We start from the raw sequence: 18,063 nt of genomic DNA on the forward strand, positions 1-18,063 counted from the left end.
ATGCAGCTTCTTTTTTTTTCAATATCAAATCATTTCTGGGTAACAATTAAGTACCTTACTGTAATTGTGTTTTATTAAAATGGTAAAAAATACACCAAAATAACTACTTAGCAAAGGGACATTTCTCAAGCATGAATTTAGTTAGGACTGTCTGGGAGGTATGAGTGGGGAGGGGAAAACTTAAAATGTTCTGCTATTGACAGAGAGGTTTGAAACTCTCTTTCTTAATGGTCTTATTAACTAATTTACCACATGGTGACATCACCATGAAAGGCTTAAACTCCATCCCTCCAAAACAGGCTGAAATTTCAGGCTATCTTTTCAGACAGGGCATTATCATCATTTTCACAACCTCATAGTGTGGAAATAATATATATATATATATATCTGTTTTGGACTGCACTGGGCTTGAACTATTCCACACACCTGATTCAACTTGCAATTAATCATCAAACCTTTGAATAGGTGAATCAGGTGAGCTAGTTCAGGGCTACAACAAAGTTGTGAAACGTCTGGGGGTCCCTGAGGAGAGGTTTGAAAACCACTGCTTTAACCTACTGCTCTATCATTGCCATGCCTCCATGTATGTTTGGTATGTATGCAAGCACGTGCACAAATAGAGCTCTACCTGTGCAGGTTGTGGTATAATTTCCACAATTCTTGTTTGTTTTTCTAGGCTATACATTTTATGTAATTGTTTGGAACCCACTGCCCTCAAGTCATTGTCATGATCGCCACCCCCCACCCTATCCGTTGGTTGCGCCTGTTGATATGGGCCCGGTTTCCAAAAAGCATCTTAAGGCTAAGTTCATTGTTAAAACCGTTTAGGAGCATTATTAAATCGCTGAGCTGTTTCCCAAAACAATAGCAATAGCTCTAACACTCGTTAGCATTGGCTCGTATTACTAATGTATTGTACACTCAGTGTATTTTATGATGTGTAGCCTAACATGTGCGCAATGATATGCCAAATCTGTGCTTCAGTGCATTTTTATTTGGTAAGCATTCAAGTAAACCGATTCAATATTTGCAGCTGTCGGTGGTAATATCTCTCTAGGTACTGATCCGTGTCAGTATTGTGAAATAATTATAATATCATCGCACATAGCGAACGCTCTCTCTGCATTGTGTTTTGGGAAACGCATGTTACATATTTGGCCGTTGTAGGAAAGATGAATATTAAAACACTTGTAAGCCTGACACCCCATTCACATGAATCATGAGCACAATTTTTCCGAACTCTACGTCTTTAGTCCGGCCAAGGTCCGTCGAAGACTAAAGTTACCAAACCATAGAAGAAGATGAAAATATGTGTTTGGGTTTGTGGGATAGCTAGCAACTTGTAAACAATTACTCATTCCTATAAGTGAGTACTATTTTTAGAGTATGTTAAAAAATAATACACATTGGATTTTAAACCAATTATACTGACTGTTGCCTCCCGTTTTAGTTTATTGTGATGGTAATGACGTTTGTTTTTTATGATAAATATTAGGTGAAGGTCGCAAGTTACAGTATAGACTAGCTTTTAGCTAGCTAGCTGCTCTGTATGCTAGCTTGACTTGCTAGAAAGTTATAGAAGGAAGTTGAGGAAAAAGTAACTAAACAAAAACATGTTTTATTATCAACTGAAACAATGTTTCTTCTGTCTTGAATGAAAAGGTCCCTATTTTACAATCTTCCCCCCAAAATGCGATCCCTGACAAGAGACTAGGCTGTCCATCTTTTCTTGCATTATTAAACCCTCCCTATACTCTGTCCAGTAACGGAACGAGATTGGATAAAGATGACGTATGGCGCAATGAAATACGTTTGTCACGATGTAAATGGGGCATGAGTTCCATCACTATTGGGAAACCGCTCACGCACACGATTGTGCCTTTTTCCCAGTCTGCCAGGTATGGCGATTGCGCACGCACGGGGGAGGAGAAAGAGAGAGATGTTTTGTGTGTGTGTGTTGCGGATGCTATCACTGTTATTCATAAGCCTGCATTGTCACTTCAAGAGCATGCATTCGCATGCATTCATTACTCTGTATTGTGTTCCCACAGGTCCAGGCAGGAAGACAACGGATGCAGTCCAAACACACCCTATCCCCTCAGCCCTCAAATAAAGTGGGCTGAGGGGATAGGGATGGCCCGGGAATTTGTCACTCGTTCATCCCGTGATGTTTGTGTTTTCAGCCACCGGTAGCTTGTGGTTAATATAATATAATAATAATATGTATTGTGGTTGCTTTATATGCGCTACAGTCAATTATAATTGCATGCCTACTTACATTAAATATATAATTATTAATATACGCCTACTGTATAATAACTAGCAAATTAATTAGTTAAATAACGTTACCCTGCCTAGCTGGAAACAATTTTTATTTATACAATTTCCAAAAGCTAACCAAACAAACATAATTACTTTTATGAGACGTGTTTGTGCCGTCATGTGCATTAGTAGCACAAGTTCTAACTTATTTACATTAGTTTTTACTTATGTTGACTCCATATATTCATGTTTTAGGTTTAAATTTTTGGCTGACTTTTCTTAGCAGATGTGCAATCGTCACAAATTGAATTATGGGGAGTTTCAGGCCCCGAAGTGAACATGATTGTACACTCGGCAAACTCAACTAAAATCGAGGGCTGAGGGGCTTATGTTGCAAATATCCCATATCCCTTGCTTGGCTAATCATTTGGCCCGCCCTCAAAGAGAACACACTGCTATACCATTAGAGTGGTGTGAATGGGTTTATCTGAATTTTCCCTACATTTCCCCCCAATTCAGCCAGCCCCCTAACAATTTGAATTCAACCAATGAGCTTCAGCCCCTCAAGAGGCACCACATGCACACACAGCGAGAGAGAGTGCAATGCAGTTGTGGACCACTTTTGGCTTGTGAGCACTACTTTCAGAACTACTGGATAAAAAGTATGCACAAGTACTGGAGAATCTCTTTAATTCTATACTGTGGTGCCACATTCTCAATATACTTGATTTGTCCTCAGTTTGTGCTCTTTTGTGACACACACGCAAACACTGACCTCAATTTTGTTCCATTTAAATCATTTGATTGCCAATAAATAGTTGTACTGTCAATATAGGCTAATAATGAAACAAGTGGCGATTTAAGTAAAAATAAATCCAATCTAATAGAAGTGAACCTACCTGAACCACACACAAATGGGAACGTTAACTTCAAACTTCTACAGTAGTGAATGAAATGCACTGTAGACTGCTAGACTAATTACATAGCATATCCCTCACTCACACCAAACTACACTGAGTGTACAGAACATTAGGAACAGTATTGAGTTGCACCTGCTTTTGCCCTCAGAACAGCCTCAATTTGTCAGGGCATGGACTCCACAAGGTGTCAACAGCTGTCTACAGGGATGCTGGCCCATGTTGACTCCAATGCTTCCCACAGTTCTGTCAAGTTGGCTGGATGTCTTTCGGGTGGTGGACAATTTGTGATACACATGCGAAACTGTTGAATGTGAAAACCCCAGCAGCGTGACACACTTAAACCGGTGCGCCTGACACCTACTACCATACCTGTTCAAAGGCACTTAAATCTTTTATCTTGCCCATTCACCCTCTGAATGGCACACATACACAATCCATGTCTCAATTGTCTTAAGGCTTAGAAATCCTTCTTTAACCTGCCTCCTCCCCTTCATCTACACGGAGTGAAGTGGATTTAACGAGTTACATTAATAAGGGATCATACAGCGCCTTCAGAATGTATTCACACCCCTTTTTCCACATTTTGTTGTGTTACAGGCTGCATTTTACATTGATTTAATCACTGGCCTACACACAATACCCCATAATGTCAAAGTGGAATTATGTTTTTAGAAAGTTTTACAAATTAATAAAAATGAAAAGGTGAAATGTCTTTAGTCAATAAGTATTCAACCCTGTTGCTATGGCAAGCCTAAATAAGATCTGGAGTAAACATTTGCTTAAAAATCCACATAATACATTGTATGGAATCATTCTGTGTGCAATAATAGTGTTTTAACATAATTGTTATTTATTTTTATACTTAAACAGAGTTTAATGGCGCTGACAGGATAAACTGAGGCTGGATCAACAACATTGCAGTTATATCCTGCTCATGCAAGGCACCAAAGTAATACTGCAGAAAATGTGGCACAGCAATTCCCTTTTTGTCCTGAATACAAAGTGTTATGTTTAGGGCAAATCCAATACAACACATTACTGAGTACCACATTCCATATTTTTCAAGCATAGTGGTGGCTACATCATGTTATGGGAACGCTTGTAATCGTTAAGGACTGAGAAAAAGGAATGGAGCTAAGCACAGGCAAAATCCTAGCTGAAAACCTGCTTCAGTCTGCTTTCCAACAGACACTGGGAGATGAATTCACCTTTCAGGAGGTCAATAACCAAAAACTTAAGGCCAAATCTATACTGGTGTTGCTTACCAAGAAGACAGTGAATGTTCCTGAGTGACCAAGTTAGTTTTGACTTAAATCTGCTTGAACATCTATGACAAGACCTGAAAATGGATGTCTAGCAATGATCAATAACCAATTTGACAGCTTGAAGAATTTTTAAAATACTAATGAACAAAGTGTTGTACAATCCAGGTGAGTAAAGCTCTTAGAACCTTACCCAGAAAGACCCACAGCTGTAATAGCTGCCAAAGATGCTTCTACAATGTATTGACTCAGGGGTGTGAACCTATGTAAATTGAGATATTTCTGTATTTAATTTTTCAATAAATTACCTAAAAATTCTAAACATGTTTTCACTTTGTAATTATGGTGTATTGTGTGTAGAAAAATGGGTGAGAAAAAAATGATTGCGTTATTTTCTATTTAATCCATTTTGAATTCAAGCTGTAACACAACAAATTGTGGAGTAAGTCAAGGGGTATGAATACTTTCTGAAGGAACAGTAGCTTTTACCTGGTAAGTCTGTCATGAAATGTTTTGTACACTCAGGGTATATCTATTCTGACAGCACTTTCAACTCAATCACACTAATATTAACCTTATAGATGATAGGGTGAGAACAAGATGCACTTTGGTAGAATGACTGACAGATATCATGTTTCATTCTAATTAACCCATAGCAAACTAATTGAAATAGGTTGGTAAAAAAGGAAATTAGGCTGAAACAAAATAGCCAATTCTATTATATTGCGAAAACATTGCATTTATTCATAGGCCTAAATGCATCTTAAATATATGTTTTCTATTTCCTGTATCGTGCAAATGAATTAGGCCTTCATTAAGCGGAGAGAGTGTTAAACCAATTTAATCTAATATAATGGATAGGCTAGAATAATCAATCAAATGGCTTTCAGCTCCTTCTGGAAGATAGTGCCTTAAAAGTATCCATACCCCTTGACTTATTACACATTTTGTTGTGTTACAGCCTAAATTCAAAATTGATTATATTGTTGTTGTTTTTTTATCTCTCCCATCTACACATAATACCCAATAATGACAAAGTGAAAACATGTTTTTAGAAATGTTTGCAAATGAAATACAGAAATATACAGAAATATCTCATTTACGTAACTATTCACACCCCTGAGACAATACTTACTAGAAGCACCTTTGGCGGGTGTTTCTGCATCAGCTTTGCACATCTGGATTTGGGGATTTTTCTCCATTCTTCCCTGCAGAAGGATGTGCCTGTATTTGGTTCCATTCATTGTTCCCTCTATCCTTACCAATCTCTCAGTCCCTGCCGCTGAAAAGCATCCCCATAGCATGATGCTTCCACCACCATGCTTCACGGGAGGGTTGGTGTTTAACAGGTGATGATCTGTGCCTGGTTTTATCCAGACATAGCACTTTGCATTCATGCCAAATAGTTACATTTTTGTCTTACCAGACTACAGAATATTTTTCCTTATGATCTCAGAGTATTTCACATGCCTTTTTGCAAACTCCTAATGTGCTGTGTCTTGTGCCTTTTTCTCAGGAGTGGTTTCCATTTGGCCACACTCCTATAAAGCCCAGATTGGTGAAGTGCTGCAGAGACTGTTGTCCTTCTGGCAGGTACTCCCATTTCAGCCAAGAAACTCTATAGTTCTGTCAGATTGGTCATTGGGTTCTTGGTCACCTCCCTGACCAAGGTCCTTCTTGCCTGGTTGCTCAGTTTGGTCAGACAGCTAGCTCTAGGCAAAGTCTAGGTAGTTCCAGATCTTTTCCATTTCCCAATGATGGAGACCACTGTGTTCTTGTAAACTTTCAACACTCTAGAAATGGTTTTACACTCTTCCAAAAAATATTTGCCTCGACGGAGATCTACGGAAAGTTCCCTTGACTTCCTGGTATAGTTTGCATGCACTGTCAACTGTGGGACCTTATATAGAAAAGTGTGTTTCTTTCTAAATCATGTCCAAACAATTGCACAACAGGTGGACTCCAATCAAGTTGTAGTGACATCTAAAGGATGATCAAAGGAATTTGGATGCAACGGAGCTACAATTGGAATGTCATAGCAAAGAGGTGTGAATATGTATGTAAATGAGATATTTTGGAATTTGATTTTCAATAAATATGAAAACTATTCTAAAAACATGTTTTTATTTCGTCATAGTTTTTTTAATATCCATTTTGAATTCAGGCGTTAACACAACAAAATGTAGAATAAATCAAGGGGTATGAATACTTTCTGAAAGCACTGAAGATTATCATAATCTATTGAGTTCTTAAAGTAGCCTACCGTCCGCGGTATAATCACAGGACAGGACGAGACCGGGAGAATATGAGCACGGCACCTAGATCCAAACCCACATGTCAAGATTTTGGGATAATTAATTCATACAAAAATAAACTCCGAAGGGCATACTATTAATGATGAATTGCGAACCGGCATGACTGACGGGCTGAAATGACAAACGTACTTGTCACAACAGCCTATGCCTGAGACCGTCGTCGCTTGATCATCGGTCAGTGACTGACACAACACCGCAGAGGCAGGCGTTGTAAAGAATTAAGACCCGGGGCAGTGGGGTGCTGGGTGCACCAGCCCGGTGACGTTGGAAAAGCAATGAAACGACACAATAATATATTCTATTGTAGACTACTGGGAGCAATGCCAGCAAAAATTCCCAGATAAATATACTCTCATAAAAATTGGGGAGATAGCGATGAACGGGTATTGGAATAAAAAAAGGGTGCTGTTACAAACACAAAACATTATGATGATCTATTCTATATCACCCACCTTTGTCATCTCACGATAAACAGACGCGACTGATGATGGTGCGGCTATTCTCGTTTGACGTTTTTGACTAATAGGTAGGTTACTGCCCCTCTTTCACCGGTACCCCGTTATGAGAGAAGCGAATCTCCTCCAATCTTCCTTTTCCTTCTTATTCTTCTTCGTCATCGATTCATTCGTGATAGAAACATCAAAAGGACTGTAATAGGAGGCTAGTGCTATGGAAACGCTGCAGGATGGAATCGTTCGTTTTACATTTGATTGCCCCTCTGTCCGGCGGATGCTGCTCTCCCGCTGTATGTCATCAATGCTTTGAGACCCCTCGTGCGCACAAACGAGACGGTCATGTCTTTTGAGACCGCTTTTCTTCTATACCCGCGCCGAATGCGCGCCCCCCCCCTCCCCCTCCCAGTCGTGGAATGAAGGGGCAGCACACACACAAGCGCTCACACATGCTGATGATGTGGAATGACTCAATTATATATTGTAAGCGAAGACGTTCTTTATTATTATAATTTGATGAAGTGTTGTTTGTGTGTGGATGGCCCATGGCGCCATATTGCAGGGTCCATATGGTCGGGGTAGACTGGATAGAGCATTACTTGGACAATAGAGGGAGACAATGCCTCGTTAAACGACACTGTCTTGTCTCCTTAATGAATAATTAGTTGATCCATGAAGTTTATTATGTTCCTGTCTTCACAATGTCTGTTTATGTCCCAAATAGCCCCCTGTCCCCTATGAAGTGCACTACTAAGACAGTGGGTTGTGTTCATAACAAGCAGAGGAACATAATGAACTTCATGATCAACAAATTCTTCAAGAAGGAGACAAGACAGTGTCGTTTAACGAGGCATTGTTCCCTAAATGCTACTTGGTCAGCAATGTCAGACATTTCTGACTATGTAGGCCTACATTTTCTGAGACATGTTTTTGTTTCATAGAATGTATTGGCTCATTTGATGGTGACAGTTGTGCTTTAAAAAAAAATGTGTGATTCAGGGTTATTGCTAGGCGGCGTAGGCCTGCACTTGATTCAATGTTGTCATGCTTTTAGTTGATCAAAGTTATGGAATTCACATGGGATATCTATATGTCTGTTTATCACACTTACCATACATTAAAGAGCTTACTTTACACAATAGATGTAGCAACTGGATAAGAGCATCTGCTAAATGACTTAAATGTAATGTAAATGTAACTGGATGAAGAGCACTTATCTGATGAGTTGGTTATTTATGAGAAGATTGTCCTCCTATAACAAAATACAAGCAAGGCAAATGGCTTCACTTGGACTAAAAACAAGACAAACAATGGTTTGTGCAGAAGCTCATGTAAATCTGATTCATGATACTCATGCGTGACCCCAAGTGTATCATTGGCCTCGCTACTTATATAATTGCTTCAGCATTTCACCTTCGTCGTCCATGTACTTTACGGAATATGACAAACAACATGTGAACCAAATGCAAACATGTTCTATATGTCTACCTTGTGAAGTGTGAAGAAATGATAGTGTGTGGCCCTGTCCTGTGACATTGTGACGACCTCACAGAGGGGTCCTCTGTCACCGAAAGCCCTCTTATCTTCCTATGGAAGAGTTGAATAATTCACCTTACGCACGCACACACACACGCGCACGAACACACACACACACACCATCTAGGATAGATAAGCCCCCTACTGCTCCCTCCTTCCCTCCTACAAGGCTTGTCATCACCATCGATCACCACAATGCCTTCCTTGGCCCCCCCACCACCCCACTCCTCCCTCATCCCCTGCTCCGCTGCTCCCTTGGTACGGCCGGGGCTAGTGTAGTGCTGCTTGGATTTCAACTCCAGAGAGAGAGAGAGTGTGTGTTTGTCTGTGTTAGCTTGACTCTTGGAGGGAGGAGAAACCCCACTTCTCTAGGATCAGGTATCCCGTACAGCCAGGCCTCTCTCTCTCTCTCGCTCTCTCTCTCTCTCTCTCTCCCTCTCTCTCCCTCTCTCCCCATATCTCTCTGCTTAGCTCAGTCCTGGGCGGATTAATGGGTGCTCTGTGTTTGTGTGTTTGTGTGTGCATACGTGCATGCACTTGCGCTGTGTGTGTGTATGTGTGTGTGTGTGGGGGGGGGCTTAATCTTCTGTGATGATTTAATTTGCATGTTATGGCCTTTTGCACTCCCTGCATATTTTCTATGGTAAAGCTGCTCTTTCATCATTTCCCTCTCTCTGATTACACTACAGAGGGAGCTCAACTCTCCGTCCTCTCATCAACTGTGTGTGTGTGTGTTTGTGTCCAGTCAGTAACTGGAGCAGTTCACCAGGCAAGGCTGAGGGAGTGCCAGCGTTGCCTGTTAAAGTGACACACACACACACACACACACACACACACACACACACACACACACACACACACACACACACACACACACACACACACACACACACACACACACACACACACACACACACACACACACACACACACACACACACACACACACACACACACACACAATACACCCTTAGAACCTCCACCAAGAAGTGGCCATTAACTGTGAAAGGGGTCAAAGGTAAAAACAGAAGAGCCGACAAGGAAAGGTGGATATTTCTGCGTCCCAAATCGCACCCTATTCCTATATCGTGCACTACTTTTGACCAGAGCTCTATGGGTCCTGGTCCAAAGTAGTGCACTATATACAGAATAGAGTGGCATTGGGGAGAGCCTATGTGTTAACAGGAGTTTTTAGAGTGTTCACTTTCTCTGTATAACGAGGGTGTATTGGTATCATATGTGTCATTAACATAGTATTTGTGTTGGAGCACTTAACCTAGTGTACGTTGAGTTGAGTAGAAATTTGGCTGAGGACAGGTCTACAGTACCATGTATGGTGAAGAACAATCTGTCTTTTTTGGTCAGAAATGATTGACACCCCTGTTTTCAATACCTTTCAATACCTCAACTTGCGAGGATCACGGCACTGAGCCTTTTTCGAAAAAGTTTTATGAATTGGAGACCACATTGGGAGGGATTTTACACCATTCCTTCATACAGATTATTTTCAGATCCTTGAAATCCTTCATCTGTGCTTATGGATGGCCCTCTTCAATTCAAACCACATGTTTTCAAAGGGGTTCAAGTCTAGAGACTGACCATTGCTAAATGTTGATTTTTTTGGGGTGTATTAACCATTTCTTTGTGGATTTTGATGTGCGCTTGTGGCCAAGTTTCAAGAAGCAACCAGGTTTTTGGCTATAATGCCCTGGTTCTGGGTAAAGTTCATGATGTTGTTGACCTTAACAATGGCCCTAGGACCAGTGGAAGCAAAATAGCCCCATAACATCAAAGATATTTGACAGTATGCATGAGGTTATTCTCTACTCATGCATTCTCATTCTCATGCATTCACACCGCTGGTTTACATGGCCAAGAAGCTCTATTTTCATGTCATCTGATCAAAGCACTGGTTCCAATCCAGCCCCCCCCCCTCCCCTCCCCCAATCCACAGACACTATATCAAACCAGCTCCCCTCTGACCCCTGGGTGTTCTGAAATCTCACTAGTGATCAGCTTAGTGGTGCAGTCCACATACCGGGAATCTAACGGCCTGTAATCTGCAGGATGAAATGGGTAACAATAATCTAATAATCTACCACAGATTGAGATGGGTGACCTGGGTCTATGGCTTGCGTCCCAAATAGCACCCTATTCACTATATAGTGCACTACTATTGACCAGGGCCCATAGGACGCAACCATCTATACACCACACGTGCAGTGTAGGAAAAGCAATTATCATTAATAACTCAACCTCAATCTTCTAAGTGATCCTCTTCTATGGGTTGCTTCCCAATTGGCTCCCTATTCATTAAATAGTGCACTTCTTTTGACCAGAACCCTATGGGCCCTGGTCAAAAGTAGTGCACTACATCGGGAATAGGGTGCCCTAGATCCACTGCACATCTGACTAAGGTAGGTAGGTCACTGCATCATCAGACAGTGCAGTACAACATACTCTCAATCTCAACCTTTGTGTTTATATTGTGTGTCCTACTCTGCTGTCGATCATATTAAAAGCATCATTAAAGCCATGTGTGTCCCAAAGTTGATGGGTTTATTGATCCCCTCCCCACAGGACAAAGAACGTAATTTCAATGTGGAAATTTGGGTAATAGTTGGTTGAGACATTGATCAATTCGATTTCAACCTTTATTCACCCACTCAAAAAGACAGCCAGAAGTTTGTTGAATTCCCAATGTGTTATCACTATGCTTTCAACCATCTAAAAGCACAACCAAATTCCAAAGGAAAAACAATGTCAAATTTGTGATTAATCCTCGTGTGAGCCAGTTTCATCAAAGTGCTTGATCATTTTTGCAACTGCACTTGAGGAAACTTTCAAAGTTACTGAAGGTCAGTCTTAAAGTAATGATAGACTGTCTTTCTCTGTGCTTATTTGAGATGTTCTTGCCATTATACGGACTTGGTATTTTACCAAATAGGGCTATCTTCTGTATACCACCCCTACCATGTCACAACACAACTGATTGGCTCAAAAACATTAAGAAGGAAAGAAATGTACATCTGTTAATTGAAATGCATTCCGGGTGACCACCTCATGAAGCTGGTTGAGAGAATTCCAAGAGTGTGCAAAGCTGTCATCAAGGCAATTGCTACTTTGAAGAATCTCAAATATAAAATATATTTTGATTTGTTTAACACTTTTTTGGTTACTACATGATTCCATATGTGTTATTTCATAGTTCTGATGTCTTCACTATTATTCTACAATGTAGAAAATAGTACAAATAAAGAAACAACTTAAATGAGTAGGTGTATCCAAACTTTTGACTGGTACTGTATATATTGCACTACTTTCAGTATATAGGGAATAGGGTGCCATTTGCTATTCTCAGTCCACTCCCCTATTCCCAGTCCACTCCCCCATCATATTACGTTTACTTGTCTTGTCACGTTCACATTATAAAAAGTGAACACCAAATTTATGCACTGACTGTAATTAACACTAGGTGGCGGTGACGGTCAAAATACCGTTTACCGACCTCGTAAAGATGGCAGCGCCCTTCACCCGTTTGTGTTTGGAGGAAAGTAGGAGATTATCTATTACATTTTGTTATCATAGGTCAGACAACTGCGTGTAGCACAAACATGGACACAGATAGAAATACGAAGGTTTGAAACAATCTGATGTTAAGCTTTCTTCAAACGACAAATTGTCAATTTTGCGATCCTGAGTGTCAGTAGGCTACTGAATGTAAACAATTGCTTATAGACTATTCAATTACTATATTAAATAGTCAAGACCGCTTATACAAATTAATAACAGGAATGTCTGAAAAATCTAGCTATCAGTCATGTGAGTTCATAAATCGTACCTGGTAGGCCTACTTTAGCTATCGTCAATAATTGATATGGAACGCAGTATTGGTGGAAAACTAAAGTAGCTTAATTTAACATTTAGAGATATGGCCATACAGGCTGTACTGTACTCTGAGGACCTAGTTCACTGCGTGCTGTATCTAATTTCCCTGTTCTGTACAGCTGGAGTTTGCAGTGTAGATGACATGTGACAGTTGTGCAGAGACAATCCAAGCTGTTGGAGGGAAAACCAGGCAGTTGCACTTTTACCTGTCCATTCCACCACTCAAACAATTGATTAGTGTAGTAGGCTACGAACTACACTTCTTCTACAGTGTGCACACACAACTCAATGTGAATTAGGGGCATTGCCCCTAGGCTGCATACCAATAGTAATACAGTAGAACAAATTATGAATGTTATTATTTACTTAGCTATTACTGTTACATCCTAGTGCAGTACATTGCAATTTAGTTAGCAATACAGGGGCTGCTCTTGCTTTTGCTCAAATACTTAACACTGGAACGAAACCACAGGGCCCCTCCATGCATTCCACGATTCATCCACTAAAAGCCATCTAAAGCATAGTCGGTCACATGGCAGCAGTAATCTCTCTTTTCCTTCATTCCTCATCTCTGTGTGTTCTCCTCATTGCTTTTCGCTCTCTCTGTTTTGGTTCCTCACCCTTTTATTTCTTTCTCTCTTTTTTTTATGTTCCTCGTGCCCTCTTTCTCACCTCTCCTTTATTCTGAGTACAGGAGTGCGGTCGGTGAGGATAGACGTGGGGAAGGAGGAGGTTCTGGTGGAAGCACCTCTGACGTCCCATGAGGTGCAGGGTCTCATAGCGAGCACAGGACGCAGGGCGGCACTCCAGGGCATTGGGGGAACAGAACAGGGTAAGGCTGCAGAGGCGGCAGGGTAGCCTAGTGGTTAGAGTGTTGGACTAGTAACCGAAAGGTTGCAAGTTCAAATCCCCGAGCTGACAAGGTCTGTCGTTCTGTCGTTCTGCCCCTGAACAGGCAGTTGATATAGGCTGTCATTGAAAATAAGAATTTGTTCTTAACTGACTTGCCTAGTAAAATAAAGGTAAAATTAAAATACTTTCAGACATGTTGAATCCGTTTCGGACAACTTGCATGTCAAAAAATTCAGACTTTTTTTTGTTTACGCAAAAAGACGAACAATTTGTGCGTTTTTGGTCGGACAGCCATCTCCGTTGTCATTCATCCCTCAAAGGATGACTCTCATTGAAAAAGCATAGCCTCTATCCGAAATACTCTGAATACAAAATCCCAATGTGTCCACGGCCTATGGCGGGAGCCAACAGCCTGAGGGTCGTGTGAATTACTTGGTGAATTCAGAATGCCTGAACACATTAACAGACTAATGTCCAATATTGAAGTTATTAGTAGGCCTAAATCACAGGTGTATGGGGGCAGCCTATGTGCATCTGTATTTGTGTATTCTACTATATGTGTAATGTGTGTCTACTCTTTATGTGTGAGTCTGTACTCTATGCAAATGTTTGTGTGTCTGTGTGTATCAGACTTGGGTGCGGCGGTAGCCATGATCGTTGGTAGTGGTCCTGTTCAGGGGGTGGTGCGGTTCCTGCAGCTGTCTGAGGAGCGCTGTTTGATCGACGGGACCTGGTGCCCACGGCCTCCACGTCCACGCGCTAGGAAATCTCACACAGGACTGCCAGAGGTAGTGTGTGTGTGCGTCCTCAAAGTCGATTAAAGGAACCATTGGCTAGATCTGTCACTCATGATATCACAGTTGCACCTGCTTGCCCCAGAGGATCATGGGAGCTGATAACTCATGTTTCTCTCTCTGTGTGTGTTTGTACAGCTGTGGAGAACACTATAACCCCTATGGGAGACAACATGACGCCTCGCAGGACCCAGACAGGGTACAGTTTCCTTGCCTTCACTCAGAGTAGGTTACAATGTATAGTCCTGCTTCATTACCTTGTGAAACTGGGGTACTTTCTGAGATGTTATGCTCTCAGGAAGTAACTTTTTACTGTCTCAAAGAGATGATAGGATTGGTATTGACTGATATTGATTAGACAGATATTGGTAAAAACTGGTCAAATGCTATTCATGGCTGTGATATCCATATCCGTAAATGTGTTTTCTTCCAGCATGTAGATGATCTGGGGAATATTGTGGCTGGACCAGACGGCCGAGCCTCATTCAGACCAAAAGACCCTCAGCTAAAGGTAACACACGTGCACACACCTACTCCTTCTGATCTAAAACCTATGTATTTACATGGTACTTACACAGGCAAGTACAGTGTAATTATAGTGTAGATATTTAGTACATTTACATTTACATTTACATTTAAGTCATTTAGCAGACGCTCTTATCCAGAGCGACTTACAAATTGGTGCATACACCTTATGACAACCAGTGGAACAGCCACTTGCATCTAAGTCTTGTTGGGGGAGAAGGGGGGTGAGAAGGATTACTTACCCTTACTTACCCTATCCTAGGTATTCCTTGAAGAGGTGGGGTTTCAGGTGTCTCCGGAAGGTGGTGATTGACTCCGCTGTCCTGGCGTCGTGAGGGAGTTTGTTCCACCATTGGGGGCCAGAGCAGCGAACAGTTTTGACTGGGCTGAGCGGGAACTGTACTTCCTCAGTGGTAGGGAGGCGAGCAGGCCAGAGGTGGATGAACGCAGTGCCCTTGTTTGGGTGTAGGGCCTGATCAGAGCCTGGAGGTACTGAGGTGCCGTTCCCTCACAGCTCCGTAGGCGAGCACCATGGTCTTGTAGCGGATGCGAGCTTCAACTGGAAGCCAGTGGAGAGAGCGGAGGAGCGGGGTGACGTGAGAGAACTTGGGAAGGTTGAACACCAGACGGGCTGCGGCGTTCTGGATGAGTTGTAGGGGTTTAATGGCACAGGCAGGGAGCCCAGCCAACAGCGAGTTGCAGTAATCAAGACGGGAGATGACAAGTGCCTGGATTAGGACCTGCGCCGCTTCCTGTGTGAGGCAGGGTCGTACTCTGCGGATGTTGTAGAGCATGAACCTACAGGAACGGGACACCGCCTTGATGTTAGTTGAGAACGCCAGGGTGTTGTCCAGGATCACGCCAAGGTTCTTAGCGCTCTGGGAGGAGGACACAATGGAGTTGTCAACCGTGATGGCGAGATCATGGAACGGGCAGTCCTTCCCGGGAGGAAGAGGAGCTCCGTCTTGCTGAGGTTCAGCTTGAGGTGGTGATCCGTCATCCACACTGATATGTCTGCCAGACATGCAGAGATGCGATTCGCCACCTGGTCATCAGAAGGGGGAAAGGAGAAGATTAATTGTGTGTCGTCTGCATAGCAATGATAGGAGAGACCATGTGAGGTTATGACAGAGCCAAGTGACTTGGTGTATAGCGAGAATAAGAGAGGGCCTAGAACAGAGCCCTGGGGGACACCAGTGGTGAGAGCGCGTGGTGAGGAGACAGATTCTCGCCACGCCACCTGGTAGGAGCGACCTGTCAGGTAGGACGCAACAGCGTGGGCCGCGCCGGAGATGCCCAACTCGGAGAGGGTGGAGAGGAGGATCTGATGGTTCACAGTATCGAAGGCAGCCGATAGGTCTAGAAGGATGAGAGCAGAGGAGAGAGAGTTAGCTTTAGCAGTGCGGAGCCTCCGTGATACAGAGAAGAGCAGTCTCAGTTGAATGACTAGTCTTGAAACCTGACTGATTTGGATCAAGAAGGTCATTCTGAGAGAGATAGCGGTAGAGCTGGCCAAGGACGGCACGCTCAAGAGTTTTGGAGAGAAAAGAGAGAAGGGATACTGGTCTGTAGTTGTTGACATCGGAGGGATCGAGTGTAGGTTTTTTCAGAAGGGGTGCAACTCTCGCTCTCTTGAAGACGGGAGGGACGTAGCCAGCGGTCAGGGATGTTTGAGGCATGCGCAATTTAAAGAATGTACAACTAGACTCACTATGGAGATAACTAGACTCACTATGGAGTCACTATGGAGATAAATTAGTAATCTAGAACGTTAATTCTAGGGTGAGGGCAGGTTTAGCCACAATTACATCCTGAGCACAGCACACTGGTCAGTTGTACCAACAACATTGACTGTGTCCTAATTGGCACCCTATTCCCCATTTAGCGCACTACTTTTGACCAGGGAAAGAGTAGTGCACTAAATCGGGAATACGGTGCCATTTGGGATGCAGGCATTGACAGTGTCCACTCTGACCCCTCCTCTGTCACTTCCTGCAGGTGTGGGATGTGATTGGTCGTTCTCTGGTGGTGGATGCTGGGGAGGATGACCTAGGAAGGGGTGGTCACCCCCTCTCCAAACTGACCGGGAACTCCGGGCAGAGGTGATCTCATGGTTGAGGAGAAATGAGCATAGCGGTTAGGTGGACTAACTGTAAGTCAGAGTTGGAGTTAATGAATTGTATTTGACCGTTTTAAAATACAATTCTATGGGTTCTTGGAATTTCTCTTAGTGACGAGTGTTCTGTGTATATTCCTGTGTGACTCATGTGTCATGTTGCCTTCATCGTCTAGACTTTGCAGGTGCTGACCCTGTCAATGTATGTGTATCTATTGCTCCGTGCTCATTGGGTACAGACTGGCCTATGGGATAATCGCTCGCTCTGCTGTCCTGTTCCAGAATGCCAAGCAGATCTGTGCGTGTGATGTGGTGACACTATGGGAGGAGAGGGACCGACCGCTGGCCGGAACGGGCCGCAGCAAGACCACCACAGAGACACCTGCCGCTCACCTGTGATGCCAGATGCGTGGGTCATATTCATTAATGCACAATGTAGCAAAACGTTTTGCAACAAAAACAACATGAGATCTCATTGGACAAGTCCAGGTTATCCGTTCATGTGTTCTGTTTTTTTGCCGAGTGAAAATTACCCTGAATGGTGACCATCACTGGCTGTCGTTGATGATGTCGCACACTGACTGAAACTGCACTGAGAGAGTGTGAGAGAGGTTAAGTAGGAGAGTGAGGAGGAGCGATCAAAGAATTGTCTGTTCAGCAGTCATCTTCCTTTTTATTGAGATGTCATATGGAAATCTTCCGAGACCGGAACCTTTCATGACAGACTAAAGAAACACAACAGGAATAGGATGTATGTTCTTATTTCAAGCCAAAACATCCCATGCTGACTATTCTGTTGTAGTTGACTAATTTGAATAGTTTTGTAATATCAATGTGGATGTTGTCATTCTTATGTTTGAGTACAATTTGGATACTTATCTCAAGTGCTCTACTGTGTAAATATCAGTACCTCCAAGGGAGATTGTGGTTTACCTCTCAAATGTTGTATGATTTGTATCGCAATCATTTTATCAAAATATTTGTAACCAGTGTAGAGATTGTTTGTTGTTGTTACTTTTCTCAGTCAGACTTGTAGTAAAAGGCACCAGTTGCCCTTCGGACTGAGTGAAACCTGTATATGAATTGATAAATTACTGATTTTTGTAATAAACACTTTTTTTTAATAGCCTATCTGTTCAAA

General features: G+C 42.4%; 1 protein-coding gene, 1 long non-coding RNA gene and 1 pseudogene across 2 annotated transcripts in view; 2 read left to right on the forward strand and 1 right to left on the reverse strand.

The window, feature by feature from the left end:
- The window catches only part of LOC118392130 (galactose-3-O-sulfotransferase 3-like), a 34,103-nt gene extending 26,531 nt beyond the window's left edge, over nt 1-7,572 (reverse strand). Inside the window, exon 1 of the mRNA XM_035783781.2 lies at nt 7,212-7,572. The gene's annotated coding sequence lies outside the window, so the exon portion shown is untranslated. The remainder of the gene's footprint in view (nt 1-7,211) is intronic.
- Nucleotides 495-6,039, forward strand: LOC118392131 (uncharacterized). Its single transcript, XR_004827306.2, has 3 exons — nt 495-592; nt 2,052-4,131; nt 5,961-6,039. It is a non-coding gene; the product is annotated as an uncharacterized LOC118392131 (long non-coding RNA).
- Nucleotides 7,573-12,239: 4,667 nt separating the features above from the next.
- LOC118392133 (copper chaperone for superoxide dismutase-like) lies at nt 12,240-18,051 on the forward strand (annotated as a pseudogene).
- The last annotated feature ends 12 nt before the right edge of the window (nt 18,052-18,063 follow it).

Source organism: Oncorhynchus keta, chromosome 13 (genome assembly GCF_023373465.1).
Source record: "Oncorhynchus keta strain PuntledgeMale-10-30-2019 chromosome 13, Oket_V2, whole genome shotgun sequence".
Classification (NCBI taxonomy): Eukaryota; Metazoa; Chordata; class Actinopteri; order Salmoniformes; family Salmonidae; genus Oncorhynchus; species Oncorhynchus keta.